Source organism: Odocoileus virginianus, chromosome 4 (assembly GCF_023699985.2).
Source record: "Odocoileus virginianus isolate 20LAN1187 ecotype Illinois chromosome 4, Ovbor_1.2, whole genome shotgun sequence".
Taxonomy (NCBI): domain Eukaryota; kingdom Metazoa; phylum Chordata; class Mammalia; order Artiodactyla; family Cervidae; genus Odocoileus; species Odocoileus virginianus.
Window position 1 is genome coordinate 89,718,494 of NC_069677.1, and position 20,213 is coordinate 89,738,706.

Below are 20,213 nucleotides of genomic sequence, written 5' to 3' on the forward strand. Positions count from 1 at the left end.
CCACAGAGTCTAAAAGCCTGTTCTGTACATCTGTGTTTCTTTTTTTGTTTTGCATATAGGGTTATTGTTACCATCTTTTAAAATTCCATATATATGTGTTAGTATATTGTATTGGTCTTTATCTTTCTGGCTTACTTCACTCTGTATAATAGGCTCCAGTTTCATCCATCTCATTAGATCTGATTCAAATGAATTCTTTTTAATGGCTGAGTAATATTCCATGGTGTATATGTACCACAGCTTCCTTATCCATTCGTCTGCTGATGGGCATCTAGGTTGCTTCCATGTCCTGGCTATTATAAACAGTGCTGCGATGAACATTGGGGTGCACGTGTCTCTTTCAGATCTGGTTTCCTTGGTGTGTATGCCCAGAAGTGGGATTGCTGGGTCATATGGCAGTTCTATTTCCAGCTTTTTAAGGAATCTCCACACTATTCTCCATAGTGGCTGTACTAGTTTGCATTCCCACCAACAGTGTAAGAGGGTTCCCTTTTCTCCACACCCTCTCCAGCATCTATTGCTTGTAGACTTTTGGATAGCAGCCATCCTGACTGGCATGTAATTGTTTTGCAGTGGTTGTGGAGAACGCCCCTTTTCTTAAGGGAGACACGCTGAAACATTTAGGGGTGAAGTGTCAATGTGTGCAGACTGCTTTGGAATGGTTTGGCCCGAAGAGAATGTGTGTGTAGTAAGAGAGACAGTATGGGTGTGGCAAGATGCTAATAGCTGGTAAATTTAGATAAGAGGTTTAAAGGAGTCCCATGAAAGCTTCTTTCAAAATTTCTGTACTTGGGGAATTTTAAAAAATAAACGAAGAAATAGTAACCATGCAGGATTGGCCTCTGGCGTCCTCTGATGCAGCTGTCTGAAGGTGAAGCGGAATCTGTTGACAAATCTCCTTCTGGAAATTCAAACGCAGAGCCGGTATTGAGGACCTCGGTTGCAGGGCAACTTTCTTAAACTGTGGTCAAAACAACCACCCGCACCAGAATTGTCTGAGCTAATGCTTTAAAATGCAAGTCCTGAGCCTCATTTGTGCCCTGGAATCAGGATCGCTCAGGCCAGCACCATGGAGAATTCTGATGCTAATATTTGAGAATCACTGTTTAAAACCCTTTGTCAGAGCATTAGGTCACCAATCCAGGCTACAACAGGGCCCAGGACATGAAATGAACTAGTGCATGTACACCCATGGCTGATTCATGTCAATGTATGGCAAAAACCACTACAATATTATAAAGTAATTAGCCTCCAATTAAAATAAATAAATAGATTAAAAATAAAATGAACTAGTAAGGCAGGCTGGGTATAAGGCAGTAGGGAGCAGTGAGAAATAAAGGAGACAAGAGAACAGATGCTCCCTTTAAAGCCCCAGCTTCCAGCCGACTGTGGCAAGAAAGTGTTGCCAGTGTTGCCCAGCATTGTCAAATCTTTTTTTTCTTGGAAGATACACAAGAAATTCAGAATTTTTAATCCCCCAGTTTAAAAGTGTTGGTGACTTTCTCAATCAAAATCCAAACACTGTAGGGTCTGCAGTGATGTCCCTTCTTTCATGCCTTATATTTGTAATACATGTGCTATCAATGTATGTGTGTGTGTGTGTGTGTGTGTGTGTGTGTATTCAAACAAAGCTAAACAAAACATCTCTGCGGGTAATGTGCAGCCTCCTTACCACTCATCTGTAACTTCTGACTTGGACTTAGCTAAGCAATCAGGATGCTATGAGGGTCATGGTTCAAGGGTTCTATAGCTTATCAGAGAAAATCCCACAGCAGGCATTCTAATCGTGGTGTCACATCCTGGAACAATAGTTTCCTCCGCAGGAATCTTCCCAAACATCCCCTGCAAATTTCCTCTGTTGTTCTTTAAGCCTGATGGGGCTGAGAGGGCAGGAGAACCTGAGTCAGTGGTGCTTCTACTCCAGACGGGTTTCCCACTTACTCTGGGTACTTTCTATGATCCAGTGGATGCTGGCAGTTTGATCTCTGGTTTCTCTTGCCTTTTCTAAATCCAGCTTGTATATATCTGCAAATTCTCGGTTCATATACTATTGAATCCTAGCTTGGAGGATTTTGAGCATGACCTTGCTAGCATGTGAAATGAGTGCAATTGTGCAATTTGAACATTCTTTGGCATTGCCCTTCTTTAGGATTGAAATGAAAACACTTTTCCAGTGAGAGTTGGACCATAAAGTAAGCTGAGTGCTGAAGAACTGATGCTTTTGAACTGTGGTGTTGGAGAAGACTCTTGAGAGTCCCTTGGACTGCAAGGAGATCAAACCAGTCCATCCTAAAGGAAATCAACCCTGAATATTCGTTGGAAGGACTGATGCTGAATCTGAAACTCCAATACTTTGGCCACCTGATGCGAAGAGCCAACTCACTGGAAAAGACCCTGATGCTGGGAAAGATTGAAGGCAGGAGGAGAAGGGGATGACAGAGGATGAGACGGTTGGATGGCATCACCAACTTGATGGACATGAGTTTGAGCAAGCTCCAGGAGATGGTGAAAGACAGTGAAGCCTGGTGTGCTGCGGTCCATGGGGTCGCAAAGAGTCGGAAAGGACTGAGCGACTGAACAACTGCAGCAACTGGGACCTTTCTGCGGCTCCAGCCTGGCGACAATGCCACCTGCCCACACGTCCTGGGATGTGAGGTCTCCGTCCCAGCAACTCTGCTGCCCTGTTGTGTGAACCTGGGCAAGTCACATCCCCTCTCCGCACCTCCAGCTCGTTTCCATGGCAGGAGACTATAGCCATTGGTATTTTTTAAGTGCAGAACTCTTTTTTTTTTTTTTTAATCGAATGAAAATTTACAGCAAAACCCAAATAAAGAGCAAAATGACACAAGGTTAATTTTTCTAAGGTTGACTGGGACACATGAATACTTGCCAAACCTCTCATACCACCATAAAATCCCAGGAAAAGAGTTTGAAAACTACAGAGCTTAGTTATTTTCAATAAAGTTCTCCAGTTTGGAGATTTGCTTATTTTTCCAATTTGGAAATGCCATTTTTATGGGATTTATGGGATTTCAGATATTTATGGGCAATTTGCTCTAGGTATCCCGCTGGTTCATATTTTACTTACAACTGTAGGGAAGGCCACTTCTTCAAAACACTTTTTGAAGCCTCCTGATTATACAGAACTGTGCTAGAAGCTATAAAGGAAAACAGTCATGGCCCCCAGTTAACCTGGCATTAGAATTAAAAACACTGAGAGGCCAAAGAGGAAATGGGCTTTGGACAAATTCTCATCCTAGACTTTTTGACCTTTTCTAACCCATGGCTTCCTTATGATAAGCATAAAGATCTCATGGACTGAGAGTTCCTGATGTCATCCCACAACTGCTTTGAGAAAAATTTTGTTCAACTTTTCTTTGTGTAATTTATCTAACAATAAATTACAATTTATTGTAATAAATTAAAATAATTAAAAGACAATAGGTATTATATTTTCATGTTCCACATGAAATTATATAACGGAGCATTATTTACTCGCTTTTTCCAAAACACACACGTACGCCACCCCCAAAGAATGGAACCCTCTCCCTCCTTCCAGTCATCGAGTATAACTGACCAAATCCATTCACCCTCATTTGTGCTTAAGCCTTGCTGTCTTCAGTTATGACGTGTGAGGCCTTAACACTGGAAGTGAGGTGGGTCTGGGGAGTTGGTGGGGATAAGGTGAAACCAGAGTAGCCTTGGGTTGGTTATTGTTGAAACTGGGCAAATGGTATATGGAGATTCTTCGGTGTTCTCTCCACTTCTGTATGTTTCAAAAATTCCCATGATAAAAGGGTTGAAATGAAGATGCTGTCATCTGCCTGTGGGTTGGAATGGAGTGTTTCGCCCAGCTGCAAACCTGGAAGCGTGTTGAACGGCATCTTCAGTTGCTGCAGCCACTCCTGACCATGTGTCTCCTGCCTCCACTCTCTGGCGCGATCCATTTTGTCAAACCAGAGTATCCTACTGTGCCCCTCTGAGGACACCCAGGGAAGTGCAGCAGTCCAAATCCCAAGTCAGCGGAAGCCCCTCATTCTGGATCCCTTCACTCGCTTCTTTTCAGTAACCAGTGGAGCTGGTCCCGGCCGGCCACAGCAAGTCCTCTCTAGCCTGGGGTACAAAGGGTTAACACTCTGCCTCTGGAATGACTGGGTTTCCCTTTGGTCAGAGATGCCTTTTAGGCTCATGCCTTCCTGCTGACTCAGTACAGACCAGCATGACCGTGAGTCTGTGGCTCCCGAGTCCGGGGTAGTTGACTTGGATTACCAGAAACTAAGACTATTTACACTTGACTTTTTCACCCAGGTTTACGTGAAACCTGTGGCAACGTACCTGTGTCCTGAGTGGTGGGAAAGTCTTCCGTAACACTGGATGCCTCATGGATGGTCAATGCAGCCTCCAGAGATAAAACAAATCAGAAGCTGCTGCTAACTAAAGAATCTGTGGCATTCAAATGCAGGGAGGGGGTTGTGGGGGTGCAGAGTGGGCAGGCAGGGCACCAAAAGGACTGACATGTGAAAAATCCATCTGTGACAAAGTGGCTTCCAACTAATTAAACAGAGAAAAACCTCTTTTAGGGAAGATAATCCTATTGGATCAACTTGCAAGATTTTTCCAGCCACCTTCTGCCTCTTGGAGCGTCAATTAAAAGCTATTTAGCAGATGGCAGTTTCTGAGTCACAAACTTAGATTCTGGCAACCATGTGAGCTGTTGGTTTCCCAGGGGGTCCCGGCCGCATATGGCCCTGGAAAAGGTGTGACCGTACTTTCCTGGTAGGCAAGAGAGAGTCCTCGCCCATCCTAGCATTCAGATGGCAGGCGTGTCAGTGCGCCCATCAAGGGCGATGAGCAGGAGGGACTTTACTGCTAATTCTGGAATTTGGGGGCTCTGGAAGGCATAACATAGCAAGGCTGGAAAGGAGCCTAAAAACACATCGTGTGTGTGTATGTGTGTACTCAATCACTCACTCGTGTCCGACTCTCTGTACCCCAAGGACAGTAGCTGGCCAGTCTTCTCTGTCTGTGGAATTTTCCAGGGAAGAATACTGGAGTGGGTTGCTATTTCCTGCTCTAGGGGATCTTCCCGCATCTCTTGCATCTCCTGAGCTGGCAGGCAGATTCTCTACTGGTGCACCACCTGGGAAGCCCACCCTGGAGGTATCAGCTGGCACAACCCCTTCTTTTTATAGAACAGGGGAACTGAGGCTCAGAGAGGCGATGTGATCTATCCAAAGTCACCTCGCAAGGGAAAACCAGAGTCAGGAATCAGTCTCAGTCTTGCTTACTTTAGAAATGACTTATCTGTTTATTTTAGGGACTTAATTCATTGCCTGGTTCTCTCCCAAGTTCTCTCCTTACACTCAGGGGGCGCCTCAGGGACATTTCCCCCATGATCTGACAAACATCAGCAGAGAGGCTTGAAAAGGTCACTGCATCCTCCCTCCGGCTTCACTGCAGAAATCAGAGCTTCACTGCTCTCCTCCTCAAAGCATCCTACTAAAGCTGAAGTCCTAACTTCTCTTGGGTGCTGTCAAAGAGAAGCAAAGCCGGACATTGATCAGAGGCAGCAAGACAGGTTTAATTCAGTTCTACTGCAGCCGGGGAGAGAGCTCAGCCCAGCTCCACTGAAACGGAGGACAGGAGGCCTTACACCCTGGGGCATGCTAAAGGAACGTAATAAGGGATGTGATGGAGGTTGGGTGATGGGTCAAGGCCACCCGTATTTTGTTGTTTTGTTTTTTTAAATAATTTTATTTGTTTGCTTTTGGCTGTGCCGCGTCTCTGTTGCTGTGTGGGCTTTTCTCTAGTTGCAGCGGGCAGGGGCTACTCTTCATTGCGGTGTGCGGGCTTCTCATTTGTGGCGGTTCTCTTGTTGTGGAGCAGGGCTCTAGGATACTTGGGATTCAGAAGCTGGGGCTCCCGGGCTCCAGAGCACAGGCTCGGTGGTTGTGGCACACAGGCTTGGTTGGTCCGCGGCATGTGTGATCTTCCTGGACGAGGGATCAAATCCGTGTCTCCTGCATTGACAGGTGGATCCTCCACCACTGAGGCACCAGGGAAGCCCCCACCTGTGTTCTCTACTGAAAGTGGGCTTTCAGTAGAGAAAGGAGGTGGGCTCCCACCTCCCCCCACGTTCCCCCTCCTCCCTTTGGAGGCTGGGAGACAGGGCCCTGCCCTTCTTGGTGATTACCTTTCAAGTGATGGCTCCTAGGTCCTCGAAAAAGATAATACCGGCTTGTGGAAGATACATCACAACAGGACAGAGAAAGGATTTCCAACTGCAAGTTCTTCAAAGTAAATGCTCATAAGAAAAGGGAAGTCAGGGGCATATAATCAGGTTTTAGGAACAAACAGTAAATCCTTTTGGCAGTGTTGAGATTTCTATGAAATTAAAACAGGCTGGCTCCTTGGAAGGAAAGCTATGACAAACCTGATAGTGTATTAAAAAGCAGAGATAGGACTTTTCCAACAAAGGTCTGGATAGCCAAATTTATCGTTTTTCCAATAGTCATGTATGGATGTGAGAGTTGGACCATAAAGAAGGCTGAGCGCGGAAGAATTGATGCTTTCAAACTGTGGTGCTGGCGAACACTCTTGAGAGTTCCAAGGACAGCAAGGAGGTCAAAATAATTAATCCTAAAGGAAGTCAACCCAGGATAGTCATTGGAAGGACTGATGTTGAAGCTGAAGCTCCAATACTTTGGCCACCTGATGCGAAAAGCCGACTCATTGGAAAAGATCTTGATGCTGGGAAAGACTGAGGGCAGGAGAAGAGGGAGACAGAGGATGAGATGCTTGGATGGCATCACTATCTATCTTGTCATCTATTCTTGACTCAGTGATCATGAATCTGAGTAAATTGCAGGAGACGGCAAAGGACAGAGGAGCCTGGTGTGCTGCAGTCCATGGGGTCACAAAGAGTTCAACGCAACTTAGCAACTGAGCAGCAACAATTTAAGGGGACTGGGACCGTTGTCCTGGGGATGCAGACCTGAGGTGTGTGTGTTGTTCAAGTGTCTTATCATAGGTGATGGACAAAATCATTTGTGCCAAGAGCCTGCAGCTCTCATGGGCCAAAGATGAGGCCCAGCCAACAGTCAGAGGAGCCTGATTTGAGTTTGGTCAAAGAATAGTCTCTGTCAGTGCCGATGAGATTTCTGCTGCCCTGGCAGTCAGGAAGTTGATTCAAATGTTTTCCCATGCTCAGTTCAGTTCAGTTCAGTCATTCAGTCGTGTCCGACTCTTTGCGACCCCATGAACCGCAGCACAACAGGGCTCCCTGTCCATCACCAACTCCTGGAGTTTACTCAAACCCATGTCCATTGAGTCGGTGATGCCATCCAACCGTCTCATCCTCTGTCGTCCCCTTCTCCTTCTGCCCCCAATCCCTCCCAGCATCAGGGTCTTTTCCAATGAGTCAACTCTTCGCATGAGGTGGCCAAAGTATTGGAATTTCAGCTTCAACATCAGTCCTTCCAATGAACACCCAGGACTGATTCCTTTAGGATGGGCTGGTTGGATCTTCTTGCAGTCCAAGGGACTCTCAAGAGTCTTCTCCAACACCACAGTTCAAAAGCATCAATTCTTCTGTGCTCAGCTTTCTTTATAGTCCAACTCTCACATCCGTACATGACTGCTGGAAAAACCATAGCCTTGACTAGATGGACTTTTGTTGTCAAAGTAATGTCTCTGCTTTTTGATATGCTGTCTAGGTTGGTCATAACTTTCCTTCCAAGGAGTAAGTGTCTTTTAATTTCATGCCTGCAGTCACTCTCTAATTTCCCATGTAACCTATTATAATTTAACCTTATTTCTACCTGTTCTGTACTGTGGCTGGAAGTTGGTTCATGTTCTACTTGGATTGCCTCTTCTTATACTTATAATCAAATTTTCCCAGACTGAATTTTAAGTTGTTTGAAGATAAGATCCATGTATCACATAAAAAAAAAAAAAAACAAAACTTCCATTGGACCTTGTAAGTAGATGACTTGATAATTATTTTCTGATCAAAATCCCAGATCACATTCCACTTTCAATGGTACTCACCAACATTGTACATCCTATTTCTGGAACCAGCTCTGTGGTTTTTCTCAACCCTCTTCCAACATGGGAGGCCAAAATCAGGCTCAGCAATTCATGTCTGTACATCTCAAGAGCACATTCTCTTTTCAGAAGGCCCTTGAGAATTCAGTTCATCCAGTTTTTGCTGAGCACCTGCTATAGGCCAGACGGATGCTTCTCTGGGTGCCGAGGAGAGATCAGCAGGGCGTTGTACTCTCACATGCTACCAAGTAGACCAGCAGGAGACTGGGCGGTAAGTCAGTGATCTGAGGACTCAGTGAGGCGCTCAGAGATAGAGCTGTGTGTGTGCAAGTTACTCAGTCGCGTCCGGCTCTTTACGACCCCAAGGACTGTTGCCCACCAGGCCCCTCTGTTCATGGAACTCTCCAGGCAAGAATACTGGAGTGGGCTGCCATCCCAGGGGTCCCTAAATGCATATGGGTGGAAATTGGTCAGGAAAGGTCTCTCCAGAAGAGACAGTGTTTGCCTGGGCTGGCTTCCCTCAAAGCAGAGTCTGGGAGGGGAAACCGTGTACAAGTGACTTATTGAGAGACATCTGAAGAAGCCTGTCAAGAAATGAGGGGAGTGAGATAGAACAAGAGACCAACTTAGGTCTCTGCTGGAGTCTAGGTCTCATCCCAGGGGACTTTCCATGGGGAGCGGGGATTATACCAGAGCTGTCTCTCTTTGAGCCAAAGAGGACAGACTTCTGGACTCTTACCAGCCAGTCACTGGCTGGAAGCTGCATCCCAGGGGTAGAGAGCCTAGCCTCCCATATATTTCTAGGGGAGAAGCCCGTGTTGGCAGAGAGTGAATCTTGGGGAAGGATCTGGCTTTGAGCCGTTAGAAGCTAACACTCATAGCACCTGGGGGACAGGTGTCCTGCTCAGCTAACAGGGATCAGGGTGAGTGCCCCCAACCTCTGGCACAATGCCTGAGCTGACTCTAGAGAGGGTACTAGTCAAGAGTAGCATGGGAGGGGGGATACTAGGGTATTTCAGGGCAGTTACAAGGGGAAGAGAGAACACAATACGTTTGCCAAGGACAGAGGTTTGGTGCTGTAACAAAATATGAAGTGGGTGGCTTATAAGTAACAGATGTTTATTTCTGACAGTCCTGGAGGCGAGAAGTCCGAGATCAGGGGGCCGGCATGGTCAGGTGCTGGTGAGAGCCGTCTTCTAGGTCGCAGATTGCTGTTTCCTCTGAGTGTCCTCACGTGGCAGAAAGGGGCCACGGGAGCAATCTGGGGCCCCTTATATAAGGACACGAACCTGAATGGCCTTTCAAAGGCCCCTCCTCCCTGCCCCATCAACCAGGGGGGTGAATTTCAACTGGTAAATTGGGAGGAAGGGGGCATATACATCAGTCCACTGCCCTGCAGGTGGGATAGACAGAATCCTGGGCTTAAAAAGAAAGGAGTGAGACTGCCCTCGTGGTCCAGTGGCTAAGACTCCAAGCTCCCGATGCAGGGGGCCCTGGTACGCTGCATCTAAGGATCCCACGTGCCGCAACTGAGTCCTGGAGCAGCCTAACACATGAAATATTTGTAAAAAATGGAAAGGAGGTGTGTGGCAGCAGTTAATCGCAGTGAGGGTAGGAGTCCTCCCTAGTTTGGTGATTCGTGTCCACCCTTCTCCCTCCTCAAAGGAGAATGGGGGTGCTGTCACTGGAGCAAATGAGCCAGAGGGTGGAAGACGGCTCTGGCCAGGACACACGGAAGGATGACTAGTTGGAGCTACGCGACATGTGAGTCATTCCAACTCACAAGATTGTATGAGCTTCTCCCCCAGTAGTAGGAGATGTTTATAAAACCTCCTCCGGCCCTGTTCTTTGAAGAGGCATTTGATTTATTCACCTGCAGTCCAACACCCGAGAAGCCCCAGCAGCGTCATTCATTACTGTGCAATTGTTTACCCAGCCTGTCGCTCTCACTGGAGGCTGTGAGCTGGTCCTGGCCCCAAACCCATCTCCCTGAAGCCAAATTCTGCCTGGTGACCACAAATTGATGAATTGGTGTTTCGTTCTGTTTTTCTCCTTGCCTGAGAAGTTATTTCCTTTTGAGAAGATGAGCACTATTGTAGCTTTCGCCTCGCTGAGACCTCAGTCTGCTACATGGTCCCCAAAATAATAGCTGAGGGTTTTGCAATAACACCTGTCAACAACTCCGTACGTCTCCCATTGTACTGGCTTGAATATATTCATCTTCAAGCAACTCTTCCTCTGTGGAATTTAATTGGACAAACACCTTCCCACTTACGGGAGATGATGCTTATTTTTGGTCTGTGATTGCAGTTAAATCTTTGGTAAACGCATTAATGAAGTTGTATGAACCAAGAATCTACTCTGAACCTCGTAAGAGTGTCGAAAGATTATCAAAGGCTTTTGCTGAGATGATCTGTGTGACTGTGTACACACTAATGTGATCGGATGGTGGACATATGCAAAATGACAAAGCAACATCCAAGCTCCACAGATGTCCTGTATAAGCTACATGTCCTCCCCCACTTCACTGATTACCAAAATAACTGTGTGTCCTCAGGGACTGCTCTGATTTTCATTTTCACCTTGGTGGCATTCCTCATGCGTTTTTCAGGCTGTGGTACTCATTCATTCATTCCATAAATACATCTCAGAGCATCTGCTGTGTCGCAGCCACAATCAGGTGCTGGAACAGCAACAACGAACAAAGTATTTAGGGTCCTGGCTCTCGTGGAATTTCACAGTTTTGGTGGAGAAGCAGATATTCAGTAAATCATTTTAAAATGTTTAATCACAGGAAAAAGAAAAAATGTAGAATCCCAATTGGGACAGTTTTAAGAAATAAAAATACAGTGGTGTTCTGATTACCTGTAGATGCACAACAACCATCCCAACGCTCAGTCTTAAGGACAATAGACTACGATGTTGACGATCACTGGACAGGAATCCATCATCCCGCAGCTCTGGCTGGCATGGGCTGGGGTGGCGTAAAAGCTGGAGGCTGGAATCATTTGCAGGAAAAACCCCTGCCCTGTCTCTGGGGCCTCAGCTGTATGTGTCGGATGGAACACACCACCTTGCCTGTCTGCGCAGTTTGGGCTTCCCCGCGGTGTGGCGGGGCCCCCAGGGTGTGTGTCCTGAGAGAGGGCGGGCGAGATGCTGAACCATCTGTGCAGTCACAACTTCCTGCCCAACTTCAAGGGGAGGGGAAATAGTCCCCCATCTCTTGATAAGGTTTCAGAACCGCAGGCAGGATCAGAAATGCGGCTAGGGCAAGTTTTGGAACGTGTAATATCTCACAAGCGGCTATGAGAGAGCAAAGACTTTATTGGAGGGATCCGGGATTTTTTAGGGTGGGATCCGGAGGACGTGGGAAGAAGTGGAGAGCATTCCAGACAGTGGGTACTGGCTCAGAAGGAGGGCGGCTCAAGAGGGAACAGAATGAAAGGGCGGCTGCGGCAGAGTGAGCCTGCATCATGGAAAAGCCCCAGCAACGTGAACGTCATCCGTGGGCACCCTCAAAGCGCTTCACCAGCCTGTACCTGGCATCTGGCTTGTCTGTCGCTGCACAAACCACCTCAAACTCCCTAGCCTGAGAGGACTGCCACGTGTCATTTTTTTCTCCCGCGGTTCTGGATTTGCCTGGGCTAAGTCTCATAGCTCTTCCTAAGGGTCTTTCATGTGACTGCAATCAGATGACGGCCAAGGCTGGTCGTCACAAAGCCTTCCTCGCTCGTATGTCTGGTGCCTTGATCGGGAAGACCCCGAACAGCAGGGGCTCCCCGGGCATCTGGGGCTCTGATCTCTGGTCTTTGCATGTGGTACCTTCAGCACGCAGCCCCTGGGCAGCAAGACTTCTTCCAGGGGTCCCTGCAGTCAGACGCTGCTCATCCAGGCGGTCGCAAAAGCCCACCCGTTTCCAAGGAGAAACGCTTCTTGATGTTAAGCATGTCAAAGAATGGGCAGATACGGTTTCAAACCACTACATCTGGGGAGCTGGGGGATAGGTGGAGCAACCCTGTAACCCACTGTCCAGAAAAAGGCATCCTGGAAAGTAGGTGCTTTTCCAGCTTGACTCAGGACTGTCCTGGCCGGACCAGGACGTGCGGTCCTTCCTGCCTCAATGTCCATCGCCCTCTTCAGCTCCTTTGCCCCCTGACCGTTCACTGTGTCATTTCCAAACACACGCTTGTTGAAATTTGGGCTTTAAAGTGTATTTTCTGTTTCTTGATCGTTTCTCACTTCTAGATCATAAAGAGTATCTTAAGGTTGCTTTTTCCTGATGAGCCTGAAACTTGATGGTTATGAATTTTGTCCCATAATATCTTTCATGCAAACTGAGGCAGCTTCTGGCCTGTGGAAATAACCATTCAGGATGCCTCTCTGTCAGGAGAGAAACCCAAAGCAATGGAAGATTTTGCTTCAAGAAATGCTTTTTAAAAAACCTCATTTTTTGGCTAAGTGGTTTAAAAAAAAAAAAAACAGGGATGACTCATCAGTTGAAATCAAATCCTTCATCCCAAAAAAGTGTTTTTATAAGAAGTGGGTGTTTTTTTCTGTCCCTGAAGGCAGACGGCATAATATTTGGTGCCTTTCTCTTCTGAGTAATATATTCCATCTCAGTGGAAAGTGACAGCTTCAGACTGGAGCCAATAACATTTTATTTTCAGAGCTGGGCGTGATACCCCCTTATGCGCCTTCGGCCCTGAGAAGAGTTCAGCCTGGACCATTCCGCACAGGCCCCTTTGTCTCCCTCCCCTCCAGCCAACTGTTAACCTGTCTTTCTGAGGACCCTGGATGCCTAGGCAGGGCGTATGGAAATGAGGACCCTGGATGCTTAGGCAGGGCGTATGGAAACAGCATCAGAGGAAAACAGCCCCTGACTATCAACAAGCACGACTTTTACTGTCCTTCAAGAGTCCACCCACTGTCCATCTTCCTCTCCTAACCTCAGTTCCCCACTCAGGAGCCTTTATTCCTTTCGCATATATATCTCCACCAGAAGGTCTTTTCTTTCCCAAGACTGTACAGCTCTCTGTCATTTACTGAAAGGAGGAGATGGGATTCATTTCTGACCCATGAAAACAAGTGTCCCATTCCACTCTGTCTATCTTCTTGGAGGCTTCCACAACACCTCCTTGCTGGAAGACAAAAATGCAAAACGTGTATCCATTTCTTTTCCAGATTGACGTCCACAGGGAACTCATATGAGCCCTCAGCGATTGCTGCAGCATCGTAAATTAAAGGGCATTTAAAGGAGATATCACAGGAGAGGAAGACCAGGAGAGCAGAGGGGGAAAAGTGAAGACAGCCACTCGGGGCGGAAGGGCAGCACCTACAGCTGCTCGGAACACAAGCGGGGCGCAACTTAGGGTGGCCAGCGGTCCCGAGGAGCCTGGGCCATGGAAATTTTCAGTGTCCCAGTCCAGGAGAGTCCAGGACACCAGGCGAGTCCATCACCCAACTGGAGCCCTCTTCCTTTGTTCTCTCTATTTTTTTATTTTATTGAGGTATAGTTGACTTACAGTGTTGTATTCATTTCTGCTGTACAGAAAAATGACTGCATTATATATATATATATATATATATATATATATATTCTCTTCCATTATGATTTATCACAGGACACTGAGTGTAACTCCCTGTGATATACAATAGGACCTTGTGGTTTCTCCACCCCATACTTAATAGTTTGCACCTGCTAATCCCAAACTCCCAGTCCATCCCTCCCGCCCCCTCCCCCACACCCCTCCCCCTTTGCTGGAGTCCACTTCCTTAACCAGAATCTCTGTTGGGGTAAGCCAGGTTCTGCTCTGAAACAGGAGGTGGAAGCAACGCCATGGTCAGGCTGGGGCCTGGAGGGGAAAGGACAAAGCCAGAGGAGCCGCCGGTCACTTAGGCTTCTCGGTTCAGGGGACTAAGGGACGTCTAGGGGGAGAAAGTGGCCACGGTGGTGGTGAACACCGTCACAGAGACATAGAGGGCTCACTGTCTATCTGCGGGCTCAAAGGGACGGAGGCAGGACTCCACTCCGTAAGGAAGGGATCTCTTGAACTATAAGAGGAACGGGTCCAGCTGAGCTTTTAAGGTCCCCTCCAGGCAGCCTTGCAGCAGAAGCCCTGGGCTTAGGGGTGGTCTGGCTTCTAGCCAAACTCTAGGGCTCTCCTCTATCCCTCTTCCAGGCTCTGGGCCCTCCTCTCTGCCCATCCCTGCTGGGAAGACATTAATTATTCAAACTTCCTTTTTTGTCTTCACCAGCCACCAGTGCATCCCACTGCTTCAGCTCCAAAGAACAACCCAGCAGTACTTCCCTGCTCTGAAACAGCGGGAGGGGACAGTTAACACCACCATGGGCTCCCCTTTCCAGAAAAACAGTGTCCAAAAGTCAGAAATAAGGCAAAAAAGATGCAAAACAGCATGTCTGCCCCTTGGGAGCATTAGACCTTCTAGAAGGATATAACTTTGAGTTATTGTTTACTTTTGAGTCAATATTTTATAACTCTTTAAAATTAGCTATTAATTTTGAAAACCATTAGGGTACAAATTGCTTTTATCCAGTAATGGTGCAAATGATTTTTTTCCTGTAGAGATAAAAATGATGTTCTGTTTATAGAAAAAATAACACGAAGGGTTGTAGCTTTATTGCCTTGAAGAAAATTAACCAGTTTTGTATCTAACTCAGTGAACTGACCCCCCATTTTTTCTTTTCACTAACCATGCATCAGATCTTACACACCTGCTTCTCTCATGAATGAGTTAAAGTAAAACTTTGACACATACACCTTAGATATTTATAGGAGGATTATACTTCCTTTTGCTTTTATAACTTAAAATTTTTTTTTGCTTTTTTAACATTTTAAACATCCTTTATATAGTCCTCTGCTCCTCCCACCACCACCCCCCCCATTTCCATTTCTGATTTCCTTTGGACCCACCAGAATGCAGTTCTAAGTCCCAAGTCCTCTTCATCTTTCTGTCCTTCAAACACTGATGACACCCTGGGCCTTCCTCAAGGGCTGTGGTAAGCATACCTTTGAGTATAAATTCTTTTAAAATGAATTGCTCAGTTGTAGAGACACAGATAATAGCAGAATCTGGACACCAAGATGTCCAGAAATAGAAAATTATGGCACATCAACACGAAATATCATGCAACTATTAAGCATAACCATTGTCAAGTGTATCACGGCCACTGGACAAATGGCTCAAGTGGAGATGCTCAAACCTGTCAGAAGACGGTGTATAGGGCTTCTCTGGTGACACAGTGATAAAGAATCTACCTGCCAGTGCAGGAGACATGGGTTCTATCCCTGGCTGGGGAGCATCCTGCAGGCTGGGGAGCATCCTGCAGGCCACAGAGCAACTAAGCCTGTGTGCCACAGCTATGGAACCCGTGCGCTGGAACCCGGGAGCCACACCTACAGAGCCCGTGCACCCAGAGCCTGCGCTCTGAGACAGGAGAAGCCATCTCAAGGAGAAGCCCATACACCGCTGCTGTAGAATCGCCTGGGCTTGCTACAACTAAAGAGAGCCCGTGCTCAGCAGCGAGGACCCCGTGCAGTCAAACCCAAATAAGTAAATAAACTGAGTATTAAGGGGAAAAGTATATAAAAAAAGATGTTGTATAAAGTATGAATTGGAAGGTAAGATAAGCATGAAAATATCTGTGGGGAGGGGCCATTCGGAAGCTTTTTTGTTTTTTTCTCAGTGTTTTTAACCATGGCTTTCGTCCTTTCAATGAAAAAATAAAAGCAAGTTTAAAACCCAAGCAAGCAGAGCATTAACATTATATGATATTATTGATATCATGATTTATTATATGTTATTATTTATTAATATATAGTAGATATTATTATTGATAGTTACCACCAACATGGTCACAGAACAATGGCTAGGAGATTTCATTGAGTGACTCTCCTGAAATCTCCCGCACTTACCCATTCTGTCACCCTTTCATCTCCAAACACTTAGGGAGCTCTGTGTGTGCATGCAAGTCGCTTAGTTGTGTCTGACTCTTTGTGACTCTATGCACTGTAGCCCGCCAGGTTCCTCTGTCCATGGGATTCTCCAGGCAAGAGGACTGGAGTGGGTTGCCATGCCCTCCTCCAGGGGATCTTCCCGACCCAGGGATCAAACCTGCACGTGGGTTCTTTACCACTAGTGCTTCCTGGGAAGCCCATGAGCTCTGAGGTCACTTTAACTCCATCGGCTATATGACTGGACAGGGAAAGGCAAGACCCAGGGCATTAGATGAAACTTGTGGGGGAAGACTTGGGGGAGCTTCCGGAGGCTTATAAGGACATGCAAGACCTCAACTCTCAGACTCATGGACAGGTGTTAGCCGCTCTGCTCACAGACTTCCAGCAGGCCTGCAGTCTCTCTGGAGGGCTGTCAAGACCCAGAGGACCCCGTCAAGGACCCCTGCCCTTGACATCGTCACTGCTGCTAGCCCTCTGTTGACCTACTCAGATCCACCTTTGGGCCAGAGAAGGAGAATGTGCACCCTCTAGACCCCAAACTGGGACCCAGGCCCAATACTCCTTTGTCCATCCTGCCTTCCTGCCACGTGGAGCATCCGTGGCTGGCCACGGAGAGGCTTCCCGGCCGTGGACGTGGTGCTGGCTGTCCTTCAGAGCCCAGACTTCCCCCCGCCCTCTTGGAGGAAACCACAAAAACAAGGCAGGAGCCAGCTTTGTTCCGAGGGGAATATTTTCACCCTGTTTCCGCTTCATGGAACGCTCTGGCCTGTGACACAGGCAGTGAAGCATCCTGAGGCTCCCAGAGGTACCCATTGCTGCCAGCCCGATGACCTGCCAGGTCCAGCCCACTTGGAGTTGCTTTTATTTCTCTGGCAGCTTTTTGAAGTTGGCTTATCTTCTGCATGTATGTACTTACAAACAGACTTTTATGTTCCTTAAAAATCTCCCTTCTTTTGGGCCCCTGAGTCAGTCTTTGTTCAGCGAGTAGCAGAGTCCTGTTTTGTTTGATAGGTTGGTGCATTCTTAGCTATTTTTCAAGCACAGATCCCGAGCATAAGATCCTGATGGGCAGGGACATACTTAACATTTTTTAATAGCTAACATAATGCCCTGCACAGAATAAATATCTACTGGCAACCTGGAAACAATCCTAATGTTCGTCATTAGGAGAGTAGATAAGCAACTTATCTATTCATACAATGGAATACCATTTAGCAATTAAAAGGAATGCTTCACTGATGCGTACAAGAGCGTGGGTGAATCTCCAAAACATTACACTGAGAAAAAGCAGCCAGTTGCCAAGGAGCATGTACCGTTTGATTCCATCTGTCTGAAGCTCTAGAACTAGCAACGCTAGTCTATGTGGATTGAATGCCTGTACCCCTCTCCCCATTGCTATGTTGAATCCATAGCCCCCAGAATGGTATTTGAGAAGGGGCCTCTATGGAAGTGATTAGGTTAAATAAGATCATGAGAGAGGGGCCCTGATCCTAGAAGATTAGTGTCCTCTTAAGGAGAGACACAGGAGGGCTCACTGTCTATCTGCTGGTACAAAGGGGAGGTCGTGTTGGGACACGGTGAGAAGGTAGCTGTCTGAATCAGCTGCAACCTTCCTCCCGGACTTCCAGCCTCCATGGGAAAGTAACCACGGGAAAGTACATCTCTGTTGTTTAAGCGACCCAGTCTATGGTATTTTATCAGTACTATGGCAGCCCAAGCTAAGACAAGGTCAGAGCAAGGGTTGCCTCTGCGGGAGCTGGCACGACTGAAAAAAGACACAGAGAACCTTCGAGGGTGAAGGATATGTACTAAATCTTGACAGCGTGGTGGTCCCATGGATATTTACATGGGTATATGTAAAAAAGGGTTGAGCTGTACCCTTCAGACATATGTACTTTACTGTAGGCAAACTGCAACTCAATAAAGAACTGAAATTAAATCTGTTGGTAAGAAAGGTTATCTCTTCACTGTGACTCACACCCTGCAACGGATCCATTTGGGATGAAGGTTTGACAAGCACCTGCCATGTACAGATTCTTGTACTAATCACGGGGATAGCAAAGGGCGGTGGGTGGAGCAGCCCTGGTCCCTGGTTCCCAGGGAGACGTTTCCACCTCCTGACTCAACACCTAGAAGTCCTCAAGTCACAGCTGCTGAGCCATACCAGACCAAATGCTCAGGGTTCGTTAAGAGACTTTTTGACACCTGGGAAGCCACGTTAACCTGTCATGCTTCCACGGAGGCAGCTGTCGACTGGTTCCTTTGAGAACCAGCCCCGCCCCAAGAGCTGCTCAGCCGCTGGCAAATTCCACCAGGAAAAGCAAAAGGGAAACAGGAAAGCCAATGCAGAAAATCTTACTGAGATACTAAACTGCAATTCTGACCTTGAAGACTACTCCTTCACAAGCAAAAGAAGCTGAAAAACAATCTACACCCACATTCCAGCGGTTGGCTTTTCTGTGATGTGCGGTAACAACGGGGCTTTTAGCACCCCAGGACAGAACTGAGAAAGGCCTCCCCAAGGGGCTCCCACTCCCTTCTCTCCTGACTTTGGCAGTGCTGGCAAGATGCAGTCAGACCCCAGTGCATAGTACCATAAACGGGCAAAATCGAGGTGGTCCTCCCAGGGATCCCAGGCACTTTGCCATTAAAAAAAAAACATTCTTTTTGAAAATTGCTGACATTCTAGAAGAGGTACACATGTGACATGCCTGCCACACTCCTTCCATCCTGGGTCCTTAGCAGATGTTCTTAGTTGATCATAGCACGTTTCACCACTCAGCCCAGTTCCAGAATCAGCATTGTGCTAGATCCAGCTGGTACCACCTCATGAGAGCCGATGGTTAAACCTCAAGAATCTTGGGACTTCCCTGGCTGCCCAGTAGTTAAGACTCCAAGCCTTCAATGCAGGGGGCATGGTTTCGGTCCCTGATTAGGGAACTAAAAACCCCATGTCACATGGCAAGACCAGAATGTTAAAAATAATTCAGGAACTGGAAGCAACCTAGATGCCCATTGACAGATGAATGGATAAAGAAGTTGTAGTAGATATTCACAATGGAATATTACTCAGTCATAAAAAGGAATGCATTTGAATCAGTTCTGATGAGGTGGATGGACCTAGAACCTATTATACAGAGTAAAGTGAGTCAGCAAGAGAAAGATAAATATTGTATTCTAACACACATATACAGAATCTAGAAAAATGGTTTGGAAGATTTACTTACAGGGCAGCAGTGGAGAAACAGACATAGAGAATAGGCTTATGGACATGGGGAGAGGGGGGAGAGGGTGAGATGCATGGAAAGAATAACATGGAAACTTACATTATCATATGTAAATAGACCGCCCATGGGAATTTGCTGTCTGGCTCAGGAAACTCAAACAGGGTCTCTGTGTCAACCTAGAGGGGTGGGTGGGGAGGGAGATGGGAGGGAGTTACAAAAGGGAGGGGATATATGTCTCCCTATGGTTGATTCATGTTGAGGTTTGACACAAAACAACAAAATTCTATAAAGCAATTATCCTTCAATAAAAAATAAATTAAAAAATAATAATTCAGGAATCTTGATAGCTGTTTGTTAAGCATATTCATTATTAAAACCAAATGATATAAGTTAATACTTAAATGAATTACATTAAAAGAAAATTCATCCTTTCTTAATTGCCTTATCACCTTTTATTATTTTCTGTGTGCCTGAGGTTACTTGTAAATATGGTATCTGGAAATGCTACATGATGGTGTACTACTGGGTATCTCTTCCCAACTCTGTGTTGACAGATACAGTATTAGCTTCAAATATGTCACCATGACAGAATTTATACCCCAGAAACCAGTAAACCCAATAAGTCAAGGCACCACTCCCCACTCCCCCGGTGAGAGACAGTTTTTAAACATCGACCAGCACACCACCACTGGATGTCAACATCAGAAAATGAGAGACCCCAGAGGAGGCAGACTGTGCCAGCCAAATTCCCTTCTGCCTCTAATAGGGGGAGGCACGCTAGTCAGCATGCCTTTCCTCTAGCATGCAAAGATGCAACTCTAAGCACTCACAGAGGAAGTCGGAAAGAAGAGACAGAGACCTCCTGGATCCAGCCATGCCAGAAGCCAGAAAGAACCGCTACACAATTTTTCACTAGTGTGAGACTTGCCTAGGGGCATCATTTTCTCAGTCTCACGAAGACATC